The 22,920-nt window shown below is 43.8% G+C and overlaps 1 protein-coding gene across 7 annotated transcripts in view; it reads left to right on the forward strand.

Annotated features, from left to right (window-relative positions):
- Positions 1–22,920, forward strand: part of ERG (ETS transcription factor ERG) — a 280,293-nt gene that overhangs the window by 72,756 nt on the left and 184,617 nt on the right. For all 7 annotated transcript variants that reach the window (XM_082393011.1, XM_082393012.1, XM_082393013.1 and 4 more), the window contains one exon: positions 6,840–6,942. The gene's annotated coding sequence lies outside the window, so the exon portion shown is untranslated. Of the gene's footprint in view, positions 1–6,839; positions 6,943–22,920 lie in introns of those variants that run through there.

A 22,920-nucleotide genomic window follows, 5' to 3' on the forward strand; every position in this document is an offset into this window, starting at 1 on the left:
AGTTATGCATTAACAATGTTTTACTTTTTTCTGCCCAGTGTTAATTTAAAAATATGAAACAGACCTCATTGTTTGCATAGATGGCTATTGAGGCAGTTGCTGTCTCTAAGATGTGCCCTTGTGATTACATCAAGACAAAATTCATTTTGAAGGCCAAATTTGCTTCTAAAACAGACTTTGGGATTCTGTTCTCAAAGATATATTTTGTTTGATGAACTTTCTTAGAAATACATCATGTCCCTTTAATCTGTGGCCTGCTTGTCAGTTGTCTGCCATTATGAAATGACTAAATATTTATGTTTTTCCAGTTGAGCTTAGGGGAAAAAAAAAAAAACACAACTCTGGTAAATGTGTTTTCTTTAACAGAAGGCTCAGTGTAAAACGGGAGAGAAGTAGTATTTATAGTTGTTTTCCCTTTTCTGGATGTCACCCGCCTTTCAAACGCAGCCTGTTTTCTTTCAAATGTCTCATTTTTACTGGGGACCTCGAGGCAGACCGTGGACCCCAGACCAAGGGGCTGTGGAGCCGTTTGGTGGTTGCGCGTCTTGTCGTGGTGGAAGGCGGCGGCCATCCCGCCATGAAAGCTTGAATACTTTCACGTGCGCATGATGAGGCCGAGAAGGAGAGAAAGACCCAGTGTCCCTTCCTCCAAGGACATCACAGGCTTGTAAGGAGCATTAATGTCTAGGTTCGTTTTGCTCTCTCCTTGGAAAAAGAATAAGGGAAGAAGCATTAAGGATGGAGGTTGATTTAAGGCTGTGAATGGCAAAAAGGCTGACCCTAGGGAACAAAATGAAATGAAACCAAACAACCACAAAACAAAACAAAACTGACAAGCAGCATCCAGGCATGGCCATGCGTGGCACAGGCGTGATTCCTGAAGACTCTCGCCATTTTCTTCTGGCAGAACTGCTCTGGTATATTTTTACCACGTTTCTCTAAGATGGAGAGTCAAAGGACCCCCTTTGGGGAATTTGAAAAGCTGCCAAGAATTGCCTCGCTGAGTTCTGAGTTAGAGCGGATAAGGCAGCACAGTGACTTAAAAGTGGAAAGGTATGCACGTGTGCGCACGAACAATGTCAAGTTGAGGCATGATAACGATGGAACAGCATACGACGTTTTGGGTTCTGAGCAGGTTCAGGAGGCAGAAGAGCTGATGTGGATGCGATTTCAGAGCACTGCCATGTTTTCTAGCTCTGGAACGCCAGCTCCCTAGTTTCTGCCCTGCCTACAAGTGACATGTCTCAGGGACTCAGCTACTGGAAGAGCAGCTGCTTTGGTTGGTCTTCACAGATTTCCTCGCCATCACCTCTTAACTTCACAATAATTTCGGGGCCTTTTTTCTCTGCTTGGCTTCTGGAGCACAGGTGTGCCAGGGCTGGCACCTCGGACTTACTAGAAAGATGGCCCATATCTCTATTCAACTCTGTACTCAGGGACTTCTGTTACTTTCTTGAAATTGCCCGTGATAGGGATAGTTACTCCACAAGAATTGCCAAATGCTTCAAATCAGAGGATTTCCTCTGGAGAGCCGGTTGCTAAACATTTAGTAACACACCACTTCTGAGACACTGGGGTCCCTTCCACCCGCCAGAGCTGACATTATGGCCTGGCCTTTCCTCTGTCTCTTCCAGACTGGACTGCCCCTGATCCTCTGTCTCTAGAATCTCTCTCTGCTACTACACCTTTCCCTTTATCCCACCTATAAATGTACCTGCTTTCTCATCCTTAACAAACCAACTAGACAAATAAGATAAACCTTCTTCTAATTGGATTGTAAATTTCTTGAGGGCAGGACTGAGTCTTGCGCACTCTTGCATTCCTAACTGCTGGCAATTTCTGACACACAGTAGGCATGCAACAAATGTTGGGTGAGTGAACACGTGTTTCTTTTTTTCTTAAACTACTCTCCTCTTTGCTCTCTTTGTTGCTTAGTGCCTTTCATGAATAGCCTATGTTGACCTTCCCATATCCTCCCAACCTTCCACTAGCAAACCTTTGGAAACTGGCAACATTATTGGAGGTCACCCAGAGGTTTTGACTTGCCAAATCCAATACCTTTTTATCAACTTGTGTGGTTGGTTGATTGAATTTCTCATTCGTACTCAGCTCTCTGGAGATCGACGCTGTGAACTGTTTCTGCCTTACTGAACATCCTTCCTTGGCATCCAGGACTTGGGTCCTTTCTAGCTTTTTCCTAATTCTCTGACAGCTCTTCCTGTGTTCTTGGTTGTCCAGTTTTCCTCCTTCAGTCTCTCAAATAGCTCAGGTGCTCTGCTCGATTGGATTCTGCCTGCATACCTCCCTTGTGCGAGTTATTCTGCAGCTGAGGGTCAAGCGTGGTAATGGGGGAGTTGGTATTTGTGATTGTTCCTTTACAACCTTGTCTTTCCCACTAGACTCTGAACTCATGGCAGAGCCCACCCCTAGTTAGTGCTTAGCTCAGTGATGGCACCTGGAGGAAACTGACTTAGTGAATGTTGGATAGATGGATGGATGGATGGATGGATGATGGATGGATAGATTGGTGGATGGATGGATGGACGATGGATGGGTAGATTGATGGATGGATAGATTGATGGATCATGGATGGATGGATGATGGATAATGGGTGATGGATGAATGGATGGAGGAACAATTGAATGAATGAATGGATTTGAAGGGTAGGTTGAACTTAGATTGTGAAAAGAAACAAGTATCAACATAACTTCTTAATTATAGAGACAAGACATTCAACATTTCTGAACTGTGTTCTGAGAGTAAAAGACACTCTACAGTGTGCCTCTCCTGCGTACTTTTTCACTTTCATACCTTTGCTCATCTGTCTCCTCTGCCTTGTATACTCTCCTCCCTGTTCCCATCTATTGAATACTAAGTGCCTATGGTATACTCACTCCTTTGAAGAGGCATTGCCATTCCATGAGGTTAGATGGAATTGCCACCTCCTTTGTACTTCTCTTATGACCCTCACCACATTCTGCCTCCAATCAGTCATTGAATCAGAAGTGTAATCCCCCCATCAAATCCTTTGTTTACTGAGGGCACCATTCTGTGTCACCTCTAGTACCTGGACACTCAATACATATATAGACTGAGATAGATCACTTATCTTGATAATAGTTATTTGTTTCTCAAGTCTTAGATATAATGTTATAAGTAGGAAGATTTATGGGCTGGGCTAATTTCCAGCAGATCATTTTATTTAAAAAATTAGAACAGAAAAGTGTATTCAGCATGTCTGTTTGAGTTGGACACAGATAATAAAAGAGAGGAAGGTGGCTCTTTCGAACACAGACACCGTAGTGTATAGGATGCTTCGTGTCTTCAGGGTTGATTAATCCTGCTCTTCCCCACCCTAAGCAGAATCCCAGGGGATTGCCTTCAGTTTTTTACCCCTGACATCACAGCATATTGCTTTTGTCCTCAGGCCCCCTCCTCCCATGGTTCTGAGATGGCTGTCACAGTTCCAACTGTCCCCAAGACAGGACAAATATCACATGACCTTTCTTTGTCAGCCAAGAGACTTTCTCCAGGAGTCCTCCTGTTATGTCCCCCAGGGTTGAATTGGCCAAAATTCAACCTCATGCTCATCCCTAAACCAATCAGTGGCAAGAGGAATGGGTGCCCAGTGACAAGATTTGCCCCTGAAGTTGGGGCAGGATCAGCCTTCACCAGGGCATGTCGGGGGGCTGGGTTACATACCCAAGCGAAGTTGGGTTTCCTTTCTCAGGAGAAGGGGGCAGCCGGTGTGTCTGCTGCCTTTGCCACCTGTGGGGAGGGGGCGGTGAACACACGAGCGGGCCCACAGCTCACCGTGACTGTGCCTGGTGTCGCTGGTGGGAATGGAGCCTCTTCGCGAAAGACGGCTGTTGTTCACTCAAGGTCCGGGGTGTTTTCTGTCGAGAAGGCAGCAGCTCTCTAGGACATCTAGTTTTCCATCTTCCCAGTAGCTGACCTCAGCGTATGAAACATTCACTGTTGCTGACACAGGTGGCCAGGAAAATCTGTGCGTAGGGAGTGGCTTCTCGTCCGCGTGTTCATGGAACGAGGACGTTGCATGTCCCTGAACATATGATGCCTTGTGTCTCTTCGCTTGGCACTGCCACAAACACTGTCTCGTTGGACTTGCACCATCTCTCTCTAACCCGTGGCTTGCAGATGGGCAGACTGAGGCGGAGAGCGGTCTGTTGGCTGCTGGTGGTCAGCACCCATCTGGCTCTGAGCTCGGTCTCTCTGTGCACCGTGACTGCTTTGCAAATTAAACTTGCCCTTGAGATGCTCAGGTGTGTTTAACTTTGACCATTTCCAGTGAGAGTTTTCCAATGATCGCGATCACGTGTGTTCTCCTACTGCGTAGATCAGGGGGCTCATTGGATCCAGGGGTGACGGGGTTCAGAGCACTTGACCTTGGCAGGGCTGGGTACCATGTTCTTCATCCTCTGCTTTCTGCAGGACCAAGGGCTGTTCAGTTGGCGTGAGCAGTTTGCTCTCATACCAAGGTTCTCAAATGGCTGTGTTTTTTGACTTCTTGAGTCTGGTTTGCATAATTTTCTGACTTTTCTGCTTTGATTGGGCCGGTTGTTACCTCACGCGGCTGGTAGCGTGCCTTTCTCTGGCAAAGCTTCTCTCTCCCTAGACTTCGTGACATCTTTTTGGATCCTTTGTGGGCTTTTCAGCTGCATTACGGATAATTTACGTTGTCAGATAAATGCCCTCTGGATAGATGAAATATTAATAACATTATAACGCTAATTTAAAAATACCCATTGCACATATTTAATAGAATCTTCTCTGGCCTTTGCTCTTGTCTTTAAATCAGGTCCAATAATATTCAATCATAAATCAAGTGTTTCTTTTGGCATAGAAGAGGTTTGGGCACGAAAATGTACTATAGGATGACACAGTATAGGAAATTTTAGCCCAGGCTTTTAAAACCCATGTTCCCTTTGCAGCAATTGGAAACTAAATACTATTTTAACCACTTGTCTGTGGAAAGCATTTAACCAAATAATAGTCAATATTGACTTTTGGATTTAGAGAAAAAGAAATTTGGAAACACCTTAATTAACTCAAGATCTGTGCGGCCATGCAAAAAAGCATGACCTAATTCACTGCTATCCCCTCCTTTCCTCCTGAGTGGCCTGTCTCTGAGCATGGGAGGCCCCATGGTTCCATGAGGCTGGATGCTTATCCCACATCACTGTGAAGAAAACACTTTGCAAATGTGTTTAGGATTATACAAGCATTATTATGTAGTTCTTCTCTGATTATCAAGATGAATATTCTTGGTTCTGAAAATTTGGAAAATGCCCATGATTATAAAGAAGAAAATAAGACTCCCCAGAAATCACACTGGAAACCCAAAGACCATTTCCAGTAGCGATTTGCTGCACTTTCTTAGAGCCTTCCTTCCTCCTCTTTCTATCTCCCCTCTTGGTTTTTTTTTTTTTTTTTTTAATTTTTATTGGAGTATAGTTGATTTACAATGTTGTTAGTTTCTGCTGTACAGCAAAGTGACTCAGTTATACATATACATATATCCACTCTTTTTTTTTTAAGATTATTTTCCCATATAGGCCATTACAGAGCATTGAGTAGAGTTCCCTGTGCTATACAGTAAGTCCTTATTAGTTATCTATTTTATATATAGTAGTGTGTGTATGTCAACCTCAATCTCCCAGTTTATCCCTCCCCTTATCCCCTGTAGAAAACAAACCATAAGTTTCTTTTCTACATCTGTGACTCTACTTCTGTTTTGTAACTAAGTTCATTTGTACCCTTTTTCCCCTCTTGTTTTTCATCCATCTGTTTTCTGTTTATGATATTGGAATCAGACTATATATATGGTTTTGTATCCTAATTTTCCCCCAAGAATTTTGATTTTCCATATCCTACCAAACCCTTTGCCCCACCAGTTGGGCAATTTGGTTTAAATATCTCGATGCACAGGCCCGCAGCCTTCTGGTGGAGTTGGCTGGGGGCCTCTTGGGTGGAGTGGGAGGCTGAATTGGTCTGTGGAACCATTTATAAATAATATTGTCCATTGCAAATATTGATTTTGATGCAATACTTAAGGCATTTTCTAACTTGGAAATATTTTTGACTGAAAAAGCTGCCGTTTGCAATTTGTCATGTTGTGAGGATTTTGTTAAATGTACTAAATATTTTGGGGTTGGATATTTGATTTGGAAACTTGCATAAGCACAGAAATTCCTGTATCTACAAAAAAAAAAAAAAAAAAAAACAGATTGGATTTTAGAGCTGTACCGACAGGCATATTCTGAGGAAGATTTTTTATTTTTATTTTTATTTTTTTAATAAGGTAGCTCTCTAATCTCTTTAAAAAATATGGATCCTTGTGGCATCTACAAATTAAAAAGACTGTTTCTTTCCTGGGACTAAAACAGTTGTCTAATTACAGTTCTCAGGATGTTGAATAAACCCCATTACTCTTTGTTTTGAGCAGACAAAAGTGCTAAAATAATGATCTGGGGAAACCATTATTACTAAAGCTGTGGGCTGTGAGGAAAGGAAAACATTTTCAAAATATTTTCTTTGCAAAAGTATACGTGGGCTTCAGTATATCCGTTCAGGCTTGGCCCTCATTTCATTCCTGATTTTTGCTTCGTAATGCTGAACTTCCCTGGGAGAAATGGTGCCCCATCTCCCCCCCTCACTTTTTTTTTTTTTTTTAAAGTAAGACTTTTAAGTTCATTCCCCTTTTAGGATATTTTAAAGTAATGTTTCAGAAATAGGATTTGTCACTAAATGTATAGTCTATCCTTGGTTTTAATATTTGGGAAAAAACCAGGGCTTAATATATTGAAATTCTCTTTCAGGTTGTTCCAAGATCTTTGAAGACCCAGGAAAAAGCTGTGTTGACCAAAAGCAAGACAAATGACTCACAGAGAGAAAAGATGGGGGAGCCAAGGGCAATTAAAGGTAAAACAACAAAACCCAGAAAACCCTACCTTTCCTAGTCAAGAATTTTTAGAAAAATGTGAATGTAAATATTTTATATCTTCAGTATTTGATATTTGTGGTCCCAAACCTCCAAAGACCTTTTCTTGGGTCCTTTGGTGTACTTAGAGGACTTATGTTGGTTCCATTGATTCTCCCGCACAAATAAGATGCCCCTCGCCCAGTACTACCTGTTCCTGCCTTCAACACTGTAGAGTTGTTGTTGTTGTTTTTTTAAGAGAAAAAACCCCTGCAAAAATCAGTGGGGGGAATCTTATTTCACAGGTGTCTTAAGACTCTCAACTATTTATTTATTTATTTATTTATTTATTTATTTATTATAAATTTATTTTATTTGTTTATTTTCAGCTGCATTGGGTCTTTGTTACTGTGCGTGGGCTTTATTTGTGGTGAGCAAGGGCTGCTCTTTGTTGCAGTGCTCTGGCTTCTCGTTGCGGTGGCTTCTCTTGTTGCCGAGCACGGGCTCTGCGTGTGCGGGCTTCAGTAGTTGTGGCTCGTGGGCTCTAGATCACAGGCTCAGTAGTTGTGGCGCATGGGCTTAGTTGCTCCGTGGCATGTGGGATCTTCCCGGACCAGGGCTCGAACCCATGTCCCCTGCATTGGCAGGCGGATTCTTAACCACTGTGCCACCAGGGAAGTCCCTCAACTATTTAAGTAAACAAAAACTGGATATTATAGATGATGTATGATGTTTGATTTACGCAGCATAGAATAGCAATGACTTAGTGGATCTACACTGAGGAAAGAAACCTTGGCTATACATCAATGGCTAAATGAATGTATAGTTAGCTATATTTAGTGTTTAGTAAGCTCTTCATGCATCATTTTATTTTATTTTATTTTTAGGTGGGAGAATTTTAGTTTATTTTTAAGATTTTTTTATTTTTTAACATCTTTATTGGAGTATAATTGCTTTACAATGGTGTGTTAGTTTCTGCTTTATAACAAAGTGAATCAGCTATACATATACATATATCCCCATATCTCCTCCCTCTTGCATCTCCCTCCCACCCTCCCTATCCCACCCCTCTAGGTGATCACAAAGCACTGAGCTGATCTCCCTGTGCTATGCGGCTGCTTCCCACTAGCCATTTATTTTACGTTTGGGAGTATAAGTCCATGCCACTCTCTCACTTCATCGCAGCTTACCCTTCCCCCTCCCCATGTCCTCAAGGCCATTCTCTATGCCTGCGTCTTTTTCTTGTCCCGCCCCTAGGTTCTTCATAACCTTTTTTTTTTTTTTTAGATTCCATATATATGTGTTAGCATACAGTACTTGCTTTTCTCTTTCTGACTTACTTCACTCTGTATGACAGACTCTAGGTCCATCCACCTCGCTACAAATAACTCAATTTCATTTCTTTTTATGGCTGAGTAATATTCCATTGTATATATGTGCCACATCTTCTTTATCCATTCATCTGTCACTGGACACTTAGGTTGCTTCCATGTCCTGGCTATTGTAAATAGAGGTGCAAAGAACATTGTGGTACATGACTCTTTTTGAATTATGGTTTTCTCAGGGTATATGCCCAGTAGTGGGATTGCTGGTCATATAGTAGTTCTGTTTTTAGTTTTTTAAGGAACCTCCATACTGTTCTCCATAGTGGCTATATCAATTTACATTCCCACCAACAGTGCAAGAGGGTTCCCTTTTCTCCACACCCTCTCCAGCATTTATTATTTGTAGATTTTTTAATGATGGCCATTCTGACTGGTATCATTGAGGTGATACCTCATTGTACTTTTGATTTGCATTTCTCTAATGATTAGTGATGTTGATCATCCTTTCATGTGTTTGTTGGCAATCTGTATATCTTCTTTGGAGAAATGTCTGTTTAGGTCTTCTGCCCATTTTTGGATTGGGTTGTTTAGTTTTTTGGTATTGAGCTGCATGAGCTGCTTGTATATTTTTGAGATTAATCCTTTGTCAGTCGCTTCCTTTGCAAATATATTCTCCCATTCTGAGGGTTGACTTTTCATCTTGCTTATAGTTTCCTTTGCTGTGCAAAAGCTTTTAAGTTTCATTAGGTCCCATTTGTTAATTTTTGTTTTTATTTCCATTTCTCTAGGAGGTCCAAAGGGATCTTGCTGTGATTTATGTCATAGAGTGTTCTGCCTATGTTTTCCTCTAAGAGTTTTATAGTGTCTGGCCTTACATTTAGGTCTTTAATCCATGTTGAGTTTATTTCTGTGTATGGTGTTAGGGAGTATTCTAATTTCATTCTTTTACATATAGCTGTCCAGTTTTCCCAGCACCACTTATAGCAGAGGCTGTCTTTTCTCCATTGTATATTCTTGCCTCCTTTATCAAAGGTAATAAAGTGACCATATGTGCATGGGTTTATCTCTGGGCTTTCTATCCTGTTCCATTGATATATAGTTCTATTTTTGTGCCAGTACCATACAGTCTTGATTACAGTAGCTTTATAGTATAGTCTGAAGTCAGGGAGTGTGATTCCTCCAGCTCCGTTTTTCTCAAGGTTGCTTTTGCTATTCGGGGTCTTTTGTGTTTCCATACAAATTGTGAAATTTTTTGTTCTAGTTCTGTGAAAAATGCCACTGGTGCTTTGATAGGGATTACATTGAATCTGTAGATTGCTATGGGTAGTATAGTCATTTTCACAATGTTGATTCTTCCAATCCAAGAACATGGTATATCTCTCCATCTGTTTGTATCATCTTTAATTTCTTTCATCAGTGCCTTATAGTTTTCTGCATACATTTCTTTTGTCTCCTTAGGTAGGTTTATTCCTAGGTATTTTATTCTTTTTGTTGCAATGGTAAATGGGAGTGTTTCCTTGATTTCTCTTTCAGATATTTCATCCTTAGTGTATAGGAGTGCAAGAGATTTCTGTGCCCTAATTTTGTATCCTGCTACTCTACCAAATTCATTGATTAGTTCTAGTAGTTTTCTGGTAGCTTCTTTAGGATTCTCTATGTATAGTATCATGTCACCTGCAAACAGTGACATTTTTACTTCTTCTTTTCCGATTTGGATTCCTTTTATTTCTTTTTCTTCTCTGATTGCTGCGGCTAAAACTTCCAAAACAATGTTGAATAATAGTGGTGAGAGTGGGCAACCTTGTTTTGTTCCTGATCTTAGTGGAAATGGTTTCAATTTTTCACCATTGAGAACGATGTAGGCTGTGGGTTTGTCATATATGGCCTTTATTATGTTGAGGTAAGTTCCTGCTATGCCTACTTTCTGGAGGGTTTTTATCATAAATGGGTGTTGAATTTTGTCGAAAGCTTTTTCTGCATGTATTGAGATGATCATATGGTTTTTGTCCTTCAATTTGTTAATATGGTGTATCACATTGCTTGGTTTGCATATATTGAAGAATCCTTGCATTCCTGGGATAAACCCCACTTGACCATGGTGTATGATCCTTTTAATGTGCTGTTGGATTCTTTTTGCTAGTTTTTTGTTGAGGATTTTTGCATCTGTGTTCGTCAGTGATAGTGGCCTGTAGTTTTCTTTCTTTGTGACATCTTTGTCTGGTTTTGGTATCAGGGTGATGGTGGTCTCGTAGAATGAGCTGGGGAGTGTTCCTTCCTCTGCTGTATTTTGGAAGAGTTTGAGAAGGATAGGTGTTAGCTCTTCTCTAAATGTTTGATAGAATTCACCTGTGAAGCCATCTGGTCCTGGGCTTTTGTTTGTTGGATGATTTTTAATCACAGTCTCAATTTCAGTGCTTGTGATTGGTCTGTTTATATTTTCTATTTCTTCCTGGTTCAGTCTCGGAAGGTTGTGCTTTTCTAAGAATTTGTCCATTTCTTCTAGGTTGTCCATTTTATTGTCACATGGTTGCTTGTAGTAATCTCTCATGATCCTTTGTATTTCTGCAGTGTCAGTTGTTACTTCTCCTTTTTCATTTCTAATTCTATTGGTTTGAGTCTTCTCCCTTTTTCTCTTGATGAGTCTGGCTAATGGTTTATCAATTTTGCTTATCTTCTCAAAGAACCAGCTTTTAGTTTTATTGATCTTTGCTATCATTTCCTTCATTTCTTTTTCATTTATTTCTGATCTCATCTTTATGATTTCTTTCCTTCTGCTAACTTTGGGTTTTTTTTGTTCTACTTTGTCTAATTGCTTTAAGTGTAAGGTTAGGTTGTTTATTTGAGATGTTTCTTGTTTCTTGAGGTAGGATTGTATTGTTATATACTTCCCTCTTAGAACTGGTTTTGCTGCATCCCATAGGTTTTGGGTCATCGTGTTTTCATTGTCATTTGTTTATAGGTATTTTTTGATTTCCTCTTTGATTTCTTCAGTGATCTCTTGGTTATTAAGTAGTGTATTGTTTAGCCTCCCTGTGTTTGTATTTTTTACAGAGTTTTTCCTGTAATTGATATCTAGTCTCATAGCATTGTGGTCAGAAGAGATACTTGATATGATTTCAGTTTTCTTAAATTTACCAAGGCTTGAGTTGTGACCCAAGATATGATCTATCCTGGAGAATGTTCCATGAGCACTAGAGAAGAAAGTGTATTCTGTTGTTTTTGGATGGAATGTCCTATAAATATCAATTAAGTCCATCTTATTTAATGTATCATTTTTTTTTTTTAATTTATTTATTTATTATATTTTATTTTTGGCTGTGTTGGGTCTTCCTTTCTGCGTGAGGGCTTTCTCCAGTTGCGGCGAGCGGGGGCCACTCTTCATCGCGGTGCGCGGGCCTCTCACTGTCGCGGCCTCTCCCGTTGCGGAGCACAGTCTCCAGGCGCACAGGCTCAGTAGTTGTGGCTCACGGGCCTAGTTGCTCCACGGCATGTGGGATCTTCCCAGACCAGGGCTCGAACCCGTGTCCCCTGCATTGGCAGGCAGATTCTTAACCACTGCGCCACCAGGGAAGCCCTTAATGTATCATTTAAAGCTTGTGTTTCCTTATTTATTTTCATTTTGGATGATCTGTCCATTGGTGAAAGTGGGGTGTTAAAGTCCCCTACCATGATTGTGTTACTGTTGATTTCCCTTTTATGGCTGTTAGCATTTGCCTTATGTACTGAGGTGCTCCTATGTTGGGTGCATAAATATTTACAATTGTTATATCTTCTTATTGGATTGATCCCTTGATTATTATGTAGTGTCCTTCTTTGTCTCTTGTAATAGTCTTTATTTTAAAGTCCATTTTTTCTTATATGAGAATTGCTACACCAGCTTTCTTTTGATTTCCATTTGCATGGAATATCTTTTTCCCTGCCCTCACTTTCAGTCTGTATGTGTCCCTAGGTCTGAAGTGGGTCTCTTATAGACAGCATGTATACGGGTCTTGTTTCTGTATCCATTCAGCCAGTCTGTGTCTTTTGGTTGGAGCATTTAATCCATTTACATTTAAGGTAATTATCGATATGTATGTTCCTATTAGCATTTTCTTAATTGTTTTGGGTTTGTTTTTGTAGGTCCTTTTCTTCTCATGTGTTTCCCACTTAGAGAAGTTCCTTTAGTATTTGTTTTAGGGCTGGTTTGGTGGTGCTGAATTCTGTTAGCTTTTGCTTGTCTGTAAAGGTTTTAATTTCTCCGTGGAATCTGAATGAGATCCTTGCTGGGAAGAGTAATCTTGGTTGTAGTTTCTTCCCTTTCATCATGTTAAATATGTCCTGACACTCCCTTCTGGCTTGCAGAGTTTCTGCTGAAATATCAGCTGTTAACCTTATGGGGTTTCCCTTGTATGTTATTTGTTGCTTTTCCCTTGCTGCTTTTAATATTTGTTCTTTGTATTTAATTTTTGATGGTTTGATTAATATGTGTCTTGGCATGTTTCTCCTTGGAATTATCCTGTATGGGACTCTCTGTGCTTCCAGGACTTGATTAACTATTTCCTTTCCCATATTAGGGAAGTTTTCAACTATAATCTCTTCAAGTATTTTCTCAGTCCCTTTCTTTTTCTCTTCTTCTTCTGGGACCCCTATAGTTCGAATGTTGGTGCGTTTAATGTTGTCCCAGAGGTCTCTGAGACTGTCGTCAATTCTTTTCGTTCTTTTTTCTTTATTCTGCTCTGCAGTACTTATTTCCATTATTTTATCTTCCAGGTCACTTATCTGTTCTTCTGCCTAAGTTGTTCTGCTATTGATTCCTTCTAGAGAATTTTTAATTTCATTTATTGTGGTGTTCATCATTGTTTGTTTGCTCTTTAGTTCTTCTGGGTCCTTGTTAAACGTTTCTTGTATATTCTGCATTCTATTTCCAAGATTTTGTTTCGTCTTTACTATCATTACTTTGAATTCTTTTTCAGGTAGACTGCCTATTTCCTGTTCATTTGTTTGGTCTGGTGGGTTTTTACCTTGCTTCTCATCTGCTGTGTGTTTCTCTGTCTTCTCATTTTGCTTAACTTACTGTGTTTGGGGTCTCCTTTTCTCAGGCTGCAGGTTTGTAGTTCCCATTGTTTTTGGTGTCTGCCCCCAGTGGCTATGGTTGGTTCAGTGTGTTGTGTAGGGCTCCTGGTGGAGGGGACTAGTGCCTGTGTTCTGGTGGATGAGGCTGGATCTTGTCTTTCTGGTGGGCAGGACCATGTCTGGTGGTGTGTTTTAGGGTGTCTGTGACCTTATTATGATTTTAGGCAGCCTCTCTGATAATGGGTGGGGTTGTGTTCCTGTCTTGCTAGTTGTTTGGCATAGGGTGTCCAGCACTGTAGCTTGCTGGTCGTTGAGTGGAGCTGGGTCTTAGCTTTGAGATGGAGATCTCTGGGAGAGCTTTCACCATTTGATATTACGTGGAGCCAGGAGGTCTCAGGTGGACCAATGTCCTGAACTTGGCTCTCCCACCTCAGAGGCTCAGGCCTGACACTAAGCCGGAGCACCAAGACCCCATCAGCCACACGGGTCAGAAGAAAAGGGAAAAAGAAAGAAAGAAAGAGGGAGAGAGAGAGAGAGAGAAAGAAATGAAAAAAAGTTATTAAAATAAAAAATAAAAAATAATTATTAAAAATAAAAAAATTAAAAAGTAATAAAAAGAAAGAAAGAAAGAAGAGAGCAACCAAACCAAAAAACAAATCCACGAGTGATAACAAGCGCTAAAAACTATACTAAAAAAAAAACCCAAAAAACGGACAGACAGAACCCTGGGACAAATGACAGAAGCAAAGCTATACAGACAAAATCATACAAAGAAGCATACACATACACACTCACAAAAAGAGAAAAAGGAAAAAAATATACATATATCAATATACGTTGATTCGTTGTCTATTCAGGTATTCCACAGATGCAGGCACATCAAGTTGTTTGTGGAGCTTTAATCCGCTGCTTCTGAGGCTGCTGGGAGAGATTTCCCTTTCTCTTCTTTGTTCCCACAGCTCCTGGGGTTCAGCTTTGGATGTGGCCCCGCCTCTGCATGTAGGTCGCCTGAGGGCATCTGTTCTTCGCTCAGACAGGACGGGGTTAAAGGATCAACTGATTCGGGGGCTCTGGCTCACTCAGGCTGGGGGGAGGGAGGGGTACGGATGCAGGGCGAGCCTGCGGTGGCAGAGGCTGGCGTGACGTTGCACCAGCCTGAGGCGCACCGTGCGTTCTCCCAGGGAAGTTGTCCCCGGATCACGGGAGCCTGGCTGTGGCGGGCTGCACAGGCTCCCGGGAGGGGCAGTGTGGATGTGACCTGCGCTTGCACACAGGCTTCTTGGTGGCGGCAGCAGCAGCCTTAGCGTCTCATGCCCATCTCTGGGGTCCGTGCTGATAGCCGCGGCTCGCGCCCGTCTCTGGAGCTCGTTTAGGTGGCGCTCTGAATCCCCTCTCCTCGCGTGCCATGAAACAAAGAGGCAAGAAAAAGTCTCTTGCCTCTTTGGCAGCTGCAGACCTTTTCCCGGATTCCCTCCTGGCTAGCCGTGGCGCACTAGCCCCTTCAGGCTGTGTTCACGCCACCAACCCCAGTCCTCGCCCTGCGATCCGACCGAAGCCCGAGCCCCAGCTCCCAGCCCCGCCTGCCCCGGCGAGTGGCAGACAAGCCTCTCGGGCTGGTGAGCGCTGCTTGGCGCCGAGCTTCTGTGCGGGAATCTCTCCGCTTTGCCCTCCGCACCCCTGTGACTGCGCTCTCCTCCGTGGCTCCGAAGCTTCCCCCCTCTGCCACCCGCAGTCTCTGCCCGCGAAGGGGCTTCCTAGTGTGTGGAAACCTTTCCTCCTTCACAGCTCCCTCCCACTGGTGCAGGTCCTGTCCCTATTCTTTTGTCTCTGTTATTTCTTTTTTCCTTTGCCCTACCCAGGTACGTGGGGGGTTTCTTGCCTTTTGGGATGTCTGAGGTCTTCTGCCAGCGTTCAGTAGGTGTTCTGTAGGGTTGTTCCACGTGCAGATGTATTTCTGATGTATTTGTGGGGAGGAAGGTGATCTCCACGTCTCACTCCTCTGCCATCTTGAAGATCTCTGCTGTAGAGTTTTTAAAATCACTGCTTTCTAGGTACTGCAGTCATCACAACTCTTCCTTTCTACACTGCCTTCCGCTTTCTCCTGCTCCTTCCAGAAGAGCCATAGGACCAAGAACAAAGTCCACAGCCCTGTGCTTTTATGATAACTATATTTTTCTGTCCTATTACTAGGTTTTGTTCATAGTTATTTTATAGTTATTTTGCCTGAATTCAATTGGAACCTCATTTCAAGAGGCACACGCAGGGATTGAGTCTACGCATTCATTAGCTATGCAAAAAAATAAATAAATAAAGGTGGAGGATTTCAGCACTTTATCTACAAAACATGCCCCTTAGCTCTTCAGGACTGTCAGGCTTCCCTCCAAAAAGCATTCCAGGGCTTGGAAGAGATTATGGTGGGCCCTGTATAACACTCACTTAGGCCACAGAACTTAAAAGAGTCTCTCCTCTGCTGACATTAAGCCAGGAGAGATGAGTAGATGCCACAACAGTCCATGGTGCCTGGGACGGGCCTTGAGCAGAGTTCGTGTCCAGTAAGAAACAGTGCAATTAAATTGGATGTGGTTCTTGAGGCCATGCCCCCCATCAGGGCCTGTATTCTTCATCAGTTAAAATATTGAAAATAAAGATGTGTTAGTTTGCAGGGCTGCTGTAACAAAGTACCACAGACTGGGGGAGCTTAGGCAACAGAAATTTCTTCTCTCCCAGCTCTGGAGGCTGCAAGTCTGAGATCAAGGTGAGGGCAGAGTTGGTTCCTTCAGAGGGCTGTGAGGGACAGTCTTCCCAGGCCCCTCTCCTTGGCTTGTAGATGGTTGTATTCTCCCTGTGTTTTCACGTTTTCTTCCCTTTACACAGGTCTCTGTTTCAAAATTCCCTTATTTAAAAAAAAATAAGGACACCAGTCATATTGGGTTAGGGCCCACCCTAATAACCCCATTTTAACTTCATTACCTCTAGAAAGACTCTGTCTCCTAATAAGGTCACATTCTGAGCTACTGGGTGTTTGGGCTCCAACCCATGAAGGGTTGCATGCTGGAAACAGTTCAACGCACTGCAGTAGTTATTTGTATTCATTTGGAAAGATAAGCCATCTCCTACTGAAGGAGTTCAGTTTCTTATTTTTAGACAAATATACAGGTACATTTGGTTTGTCATTCTTCCACGTCCCACTGGTCTCTCTTGCTTACCTTGGGGAGTGCAGGCACCAGGGCTGGGGCCAGGGTAAGCCAAGTGAGGCACAAAGTTTAAGGAGGTGCTTCCTCTCAGGTGCCGGCTGGGCACCTGCAGGAGCCTGAGGGCGGGCGTGGGGCACCTCCTTAAATCGTGGGCCCCAGGTGGGCGTCTCACTGGCCTCCCCCTCCTCCCACTCCCTTTAGGAGACCACTGCCCAGAGCAGAGTCAGCCCTGTGCAGTTCTTAGGGTAGGTTTTGCTGCTAAGGGACTGACATGCCTAATACCCACTCATCTAGAACGAGTGTGTCTCGTGATCGGCTCATTTGGTGAATGGATTCATTATGATGAGTCTGCTCAGAGCCATTTTGTCTAAAATGTCTTCACTTAATCACTAGTTAGCTTAAAATTAAAAATTCAGTTTTAACATTAAAGACAACGGGCCCTTATGAAAAACTGGCAATTTATTTCTTGAGAATTGTTTTTCTCAAAGGTGCAAGATTTTATACAATTTCAGAATGTTTGCTTTCTTCCCAAAAATGATTATCACTTATTAAGTGATTACTCTGTACATAGCACTCTGAGAGGTTTTGGAGGCATGATTCAGTCTAATCCTCACAAAGGCCTTATGGAGTAGGCAGGGAAGAGTAGCCAAACAGTGGTTCTACTCAGGGACTAACCAGTTGCAGTAGAGGCTGGCCAAATCTTGCGTCACACCTGTGTGAACCTCTGGACATCAATTTGGAGGTGGTAATTGAGGGTATTTTCCCTCCTGACATCAAATAGGTGGTGTCTTTTCCAATACCATCCACCAGTCTTCCAACTCTCCAGTACCAACTGAGTATCCTACAGTTTGATTCAATTCTGAGACTGCCTGGAGTTAGCCCCAGACACCACAGGCTAAAGGCTCGGTTCCACAAGACTGCCGCCCACTTCAGAGGCCAGCAGAAAGCATCAGGTCCTCAGGTTACCCACCCTTCTGTCCACCTTGGCTTCAGAGTTGCGGGTTCCCACAATCCCCCCCCCCTCCAGGATTCAGTAATTTGCTAGAAGGAGTCACAGAACTCAGGACAATGCTGTACTTACTGTTACAGGTTATTATAAAGGATACAAATGAACAGATGGATGGAGGTTTGTAGGTCGAGGTCCAGAAGGGTCCCGAGCACAGGAGCGTCTGTCTCCAAGGAGTCGGGGGGGACCACCCTCTTAGCACCTAGATGTGCTCACCAACTTGGAAACTCTCTGAATCCTGTCGTTTAGGGGTTTTTATGAACATTTCATCACATAGGCAAGATCAATTATGAATTCAATCTCCAGCTCTTCCTCTCTCTCCAAAGGAAGGGCGTGGGGCTGAAAGTTCCAGGCCTCTCATCCAGGCTTGGTGGTTCTGAGACCATCCTGAAGCTTTCTAGGGGTTTGCCAAGAGTCACTTCATTGGAGCAAAACATGGTCCTGTCACCCTTAGCACTCAGGAAATTTAAATTTTAAATTTTAATTTAAAATTAAATTAAATTTAAATTTACATTTAAATTCCTCTGTGCCAGGAACTGGCAACAAAGGCCAAGTGTGTTTTGTATTCTACCACGGTAATATGATCCCCATTTTACAGATGTGTAACGAAAGACCATAGAGAATAGAGTGACCTTTTCTAGGTTTCTGAGGAGGGAAACCGAACCTGGCTTCCATCTTCCATCTGACTCTGCACCTCTGCTTGGATGCACTAAGAGAGAGCCCTTGCCCCCATGCCTTCTAGGGCCTTCTCTTGCCCATCTCCCACTCCACACTGCCCTTGAGGGGCCTGGGAACCCAGAGCTCCTGCCCAGACTGGCCTGAGCATCTTCCGGGCCTACACAGGCCTCTTTCCTGCAGTCCGTCTCCTTGGGCAGGTCCTGTGTGTGCTTCTCTAGGCCTGAAGGATGGCCAGCATGGCTGAGTGGGCTGGACTGTCCCGATGACTGTGTGGGGACCTTGCAAACAGGCCAGAACTGGCTTGGGAAGAGAAGAGGGGTAGGGAGCGCCCATTTCTGTTCTTGCCCCAGCCCTGCAGATATTCAGGTCTTCTCTTAACCATTTTTACAGTATTGCCTCCCTAATTACAAAATGCTTATTTTCCCTTTGGCCCTGTGTGCCAGTCCACACTTGATGCAATTATAGCTAAAGCAACCCAAATCAAATATGTGTTTCTGTATAGTAAGCCACTTGGCATTTGCAAAACAAGAACGAAGAAGGGAGCGTTTCATTTTTCAAGATACCCAGTAATAAAATAATATTGGATTGTGAAATCCAAAGTCATAAACATATACATTACCAAAGGAATTTATTGCAAGAAATAGGTAGGAAAGAAAGGGTTTTTAGATAGCATGGATTCAGGTTTTGCAAGGCTTCAAGGGCAAGTAAAATAGAAAATAGAAGGCTCCCACAGTGATATAAAAGCATCACGTCATTCATCAATGACTAAATATTTCAGAAATGCTCATTAGAAACACAAAAGTAAATTAGAAGTGCTCTTAAAAAAATCCATAAAAACCCCTCAAATGGCAAAAAGAACAGACACCAAATGACTGCAGAAACAGTCAAGGGTATTTGTGGCGGGAAGAGGCATGGGGAAGGTGGTAGAACTTTCATCCTTCTGGGCTTTAGGGACTTTGCTTCTTGGCTGATCTGGTTTGGAGGATGGCAGCACCATTCACACTGACTGGTGAGTAGATCCCTTGAGTTGATGATGATCCTGATGGTGGTGGTGGGTTAGGGTCATAGACTCTGGCTCCCTAAGGTGGAGGAGCTGGGAGGAATTTTTGTTCCCTGCTTCCCTGCCTTCCTGCCAACGTACATGCCTCTTGTTCTTTAAGTCTCCTTGGTGGCATCTCCTTGATTCTCTGTATCACTCAGATCTTTCCCTCCCCTAGGTATTACCCACGTCCCTCATCTGGCATTGCCACTGGCCGTCCGCTCTCAGGACTGACCTCTGGGTATCTGTGTGAATTGTTTCCCCTTCTCTATCCCTGGAGCGGTGCGACAGTGCTGCATCTGGAATCTATATATCCCCTTCCCCACGGTTTCATCTTTATGCGTTGAAAGTGCCCAAAACTTCCCCATACAAGACATGAGACGTAAACAGTTGTTATTAGGTTTATGTCTTGCTTGGTTACAGATTGAGTGGCCTTTGTAACTTCTGTGATGTTTCTGTGGTCTTGGATATCCAGAATGTTGATTCCGTTTCATTGTATTTGGAATCTCCAGCAGGCTGACAGGGTCCCATCATGTTAAGTGAGAATTCAGCTGTTGCTGAGAAGGGCTCTGAGAATCCCAGAGTCTTCTGGTTGGAGTTTCTCGGTTACTCTTCAGTTTCCAAACTCATTTTGAGGGTGGGATAAGGGTTTGAGATCGTGTCTCTTGGATGGAAATGGTTTGTTTGTGGGTTGGGATGAATTTCCTTTGAAATTTCTGTCGGAGTCTCCTTTTATCTGTCTAGCTAGGAAAGTTTTAAGGGGCATCTTGGTAACCTGGTTATTAAGAGCGTATTGTGTATATTAGTAATTGACTGTCACAAAAATGCTGTGTAACAATATACCTCCAGTCTCAGCGGTTTAAAACAAGTAGCATTTGTTCAGCTCCTGAGCCTGTGGGTCGGCCATGTTGGCCGTGGCTGGGCAGTTTTGGTTCTGTAGTTTCCCTCACAAGCCTGGGGATTGGTAGTCTTTCAGATGGATGATCTAGAGTGGTCTTGGGTGGAGAGATTGGATGACTGGGCTTTGTCCACATGCCTCTCATCCCCAGCACACCAGCCTGGGTGTGTTCCCATGGAGCTGGAAGGTTACAAGTGCAAACACTTGATGCCTCTTGAGATTTGGGCTGTCCTGCTGTGTTCTGTTGGATGAAGCAAGTCCCATGGGCAGCCCAAAAGCAAGGCTTGGGGAAGCGAACCCTACTTAGTGAGAGGAACCACAGTCACATGGCAAAAGGCATGGACCCAGGGAGGAGTAGAGAATTGGAACCATCATTTAATCTACCCTAGTGTGACAGGAAAGTGTAAGCTATTTAGTCTACCTTCCCTGTGTATCTACAACACATGAAGGGTATTTCGATTATCTATGTGTGTAATCAACTAGCCCCAAAATGAGTAGCTTCGAACAAGAGCCCACTTGCTATTTCTCATAATCCTGTGGGTTGACTGGACTCAGCTGGACAGTAGTTCTCCTTTCTTGGTGTCGGCAGGGGCTGCAGTCATCTGAGAAACCACCGTTCTGGAATGTCCAGGATGACTCCCTCGTGGGCCTGGCACATGGAGCAGGTGTCAGCTGGACACCCACTTCAGGCCTCTGCCGCGTGCTGCCCTGGGGCACAGGGACTGGGTTCCCAGAGGCAGGAAGGGAAAGCTTCTGGTTCTGTGAAGGTCTGAGCTCAGGACCCCAGAGCGTCCCTTCCGCGGCGTTCCCCGGATCAGAGGCAGTCATTAACTCAGCTGGACTTGGAGGGGGCGGGGGACAAGCTTGTGGTTCGAGCAGCAGCATGTGGGTGCAGGGGGGAGCGACTGTGTGGGTTGGGTTACCCTAGAGAGACGCTAAAACCTACAGAAAAAGCGGTTGTTCCTGAATGTGGGGTCCTGCAGTGGGGGGACTTGCTTTTGTCAGGAAACCTCCAGGATGGACCTCTCTGGGCTGAGTGACCCTAGGAGCAGAGTGGTCTTTTCCTGGGGTGACTTCTGCTGCCCTGAGGAGGCCGTCTTGGAGGAGTGGAAGGAACTACCCACCCACCCCGCTCCCAGAGGAGCCAGCTCCGAGAGACCTTTGTCCAGGTTGCCTGCCATCCTCTGTCCTCTCCCTTGTGCACCAGGAGCGTGGGTTACCTTCAAGAGCTGCCCAATTCAGTTTCAAGACAGTGCTTCATTCCTTGTGCATTTTTAGCAACTCTTATCCCCCTAAAGGACTTGCTTTAGACTTAGGGGGGGATATTGCCTACTTTCCAAGATCAAGAAATTTGGCTAACAGCTACTGAGCCCGCGCGTCTGGAGCCTGTGCTCCGCAACAAGAGAGGCCGTGACAGTGAGAGGCCCGCGCACCGCGATGAAGAGTGGCCCCCGCTTGCCGCAACTAGAGAAAGCCCTCGCACAGAAACAAAGACCCAACACAGCCAAAGATAAATAAATAAATAAATTTTAAAAAATTTAAAAAAATAATTAAAAAAATAATTTTGGCTATAGGAAAAAATAATGTCTGAGGTTCCAAGTTTGTCATCTTGGACGGCCAAGCTTCCCCTGATCTTGGGAGGACTCCGTGGAGCCATCTGGGGGACAGACCCACCCCACACACAGACCTGGAGGCGAAGACTTCCCATGAGAAGCCCATCTATGTTGGAGGTGGATGTGTTTGCACCTGGAGAGGGTCGGAAAGCCCAGAATACAGATGTACTTGGGACTCCGGCGAGTGCCCTGGCAGATCCCTGGAGTAATGTGTTCAATAGCAAACTTGGAAGTCAGCTTTTGTGTCTGTAGTCCTGTAATGAAGATGTGAATTTTTGTTTTGTCGTTTCCTACTGCTAAGAGTCATAGGCCAGATTTACCAAGAAGAAAACACACAAAAATCATAGTTAATAAAAAGTCATGGCCCCTAAAAATGTAAATTAGAAGAGGTATTTTCAGTGCCAGAAAACAACTGATGGCTAAGATCTACAGAGAACCAAAGATGGGTTGGGGAATGGTTCCTGGAGCCTGGAGCCCTGGGGGAGGGTCCCGAGGATGGGAGGGGTCCCCATAGGATCTAGCTATGGCCAGACCGTGGCCAAGAATGGAGGGAGCCTCCAGTGGATGGTGGGAAAGGTTGGGGGCAAAATGTCCCTACTCTTCTCTCCTCCCGCCTCGTGATCTCCAGATGGTGTCATGTTGATCAAACTTGACGGGGGCCAGAAGGCGAAGGAGCCCAGCCGAGGTAGTCTGTAGGGGTCAGCCCTGGGGGGGCTATGGGGCGGGGGTGGAGAATCTGGGATGGGGAGGGGCAGGCAGACAAGAACCAGAACGCACTGGTGCAGAATCTGAAGAAAGGAAAATTTTGGATGAAGTTATTTCTCCCTAGAGTATGGGCACCTTAATATTTCATTCATTTAAGTTTAAATTAAATTTTCAAATGAATTAAAGTATCTTCAAAATACAGGGTGAAACCTGTTAATTATGTCAAACCAAAGTTTCTTATGGGCTTTGGAGTCAGGCCAGTCTGGCTTGAATCCTGGCTCCGTTGCTTATTAATCCAGTGATCATGGACAAATTAGCAACCTCCCTGGGTGTCCACATCCCCGACTAGACGATGGGAATGTGAGCTTTCAGAGTGGTGGTCAGGGTTAAATGAGAAATGTGTGTGGAGCCCTTAGCCCCAGGGCTGCCACTTCAGCACTCGATGACCAGTATCTGTGCTTTTTATTAAG

This window comes from Balaenoptera borealis (assembly GCF_965194805.1).
Source record: "Balaenoptera borealis genome assembly, chromosome: 5".
NCBI lineage: Eukaryota > Metazoa > Chordata > Mammalia > Artiodactyla > Balaenopteridae > Balaenoptera > Balaenoptera borealis.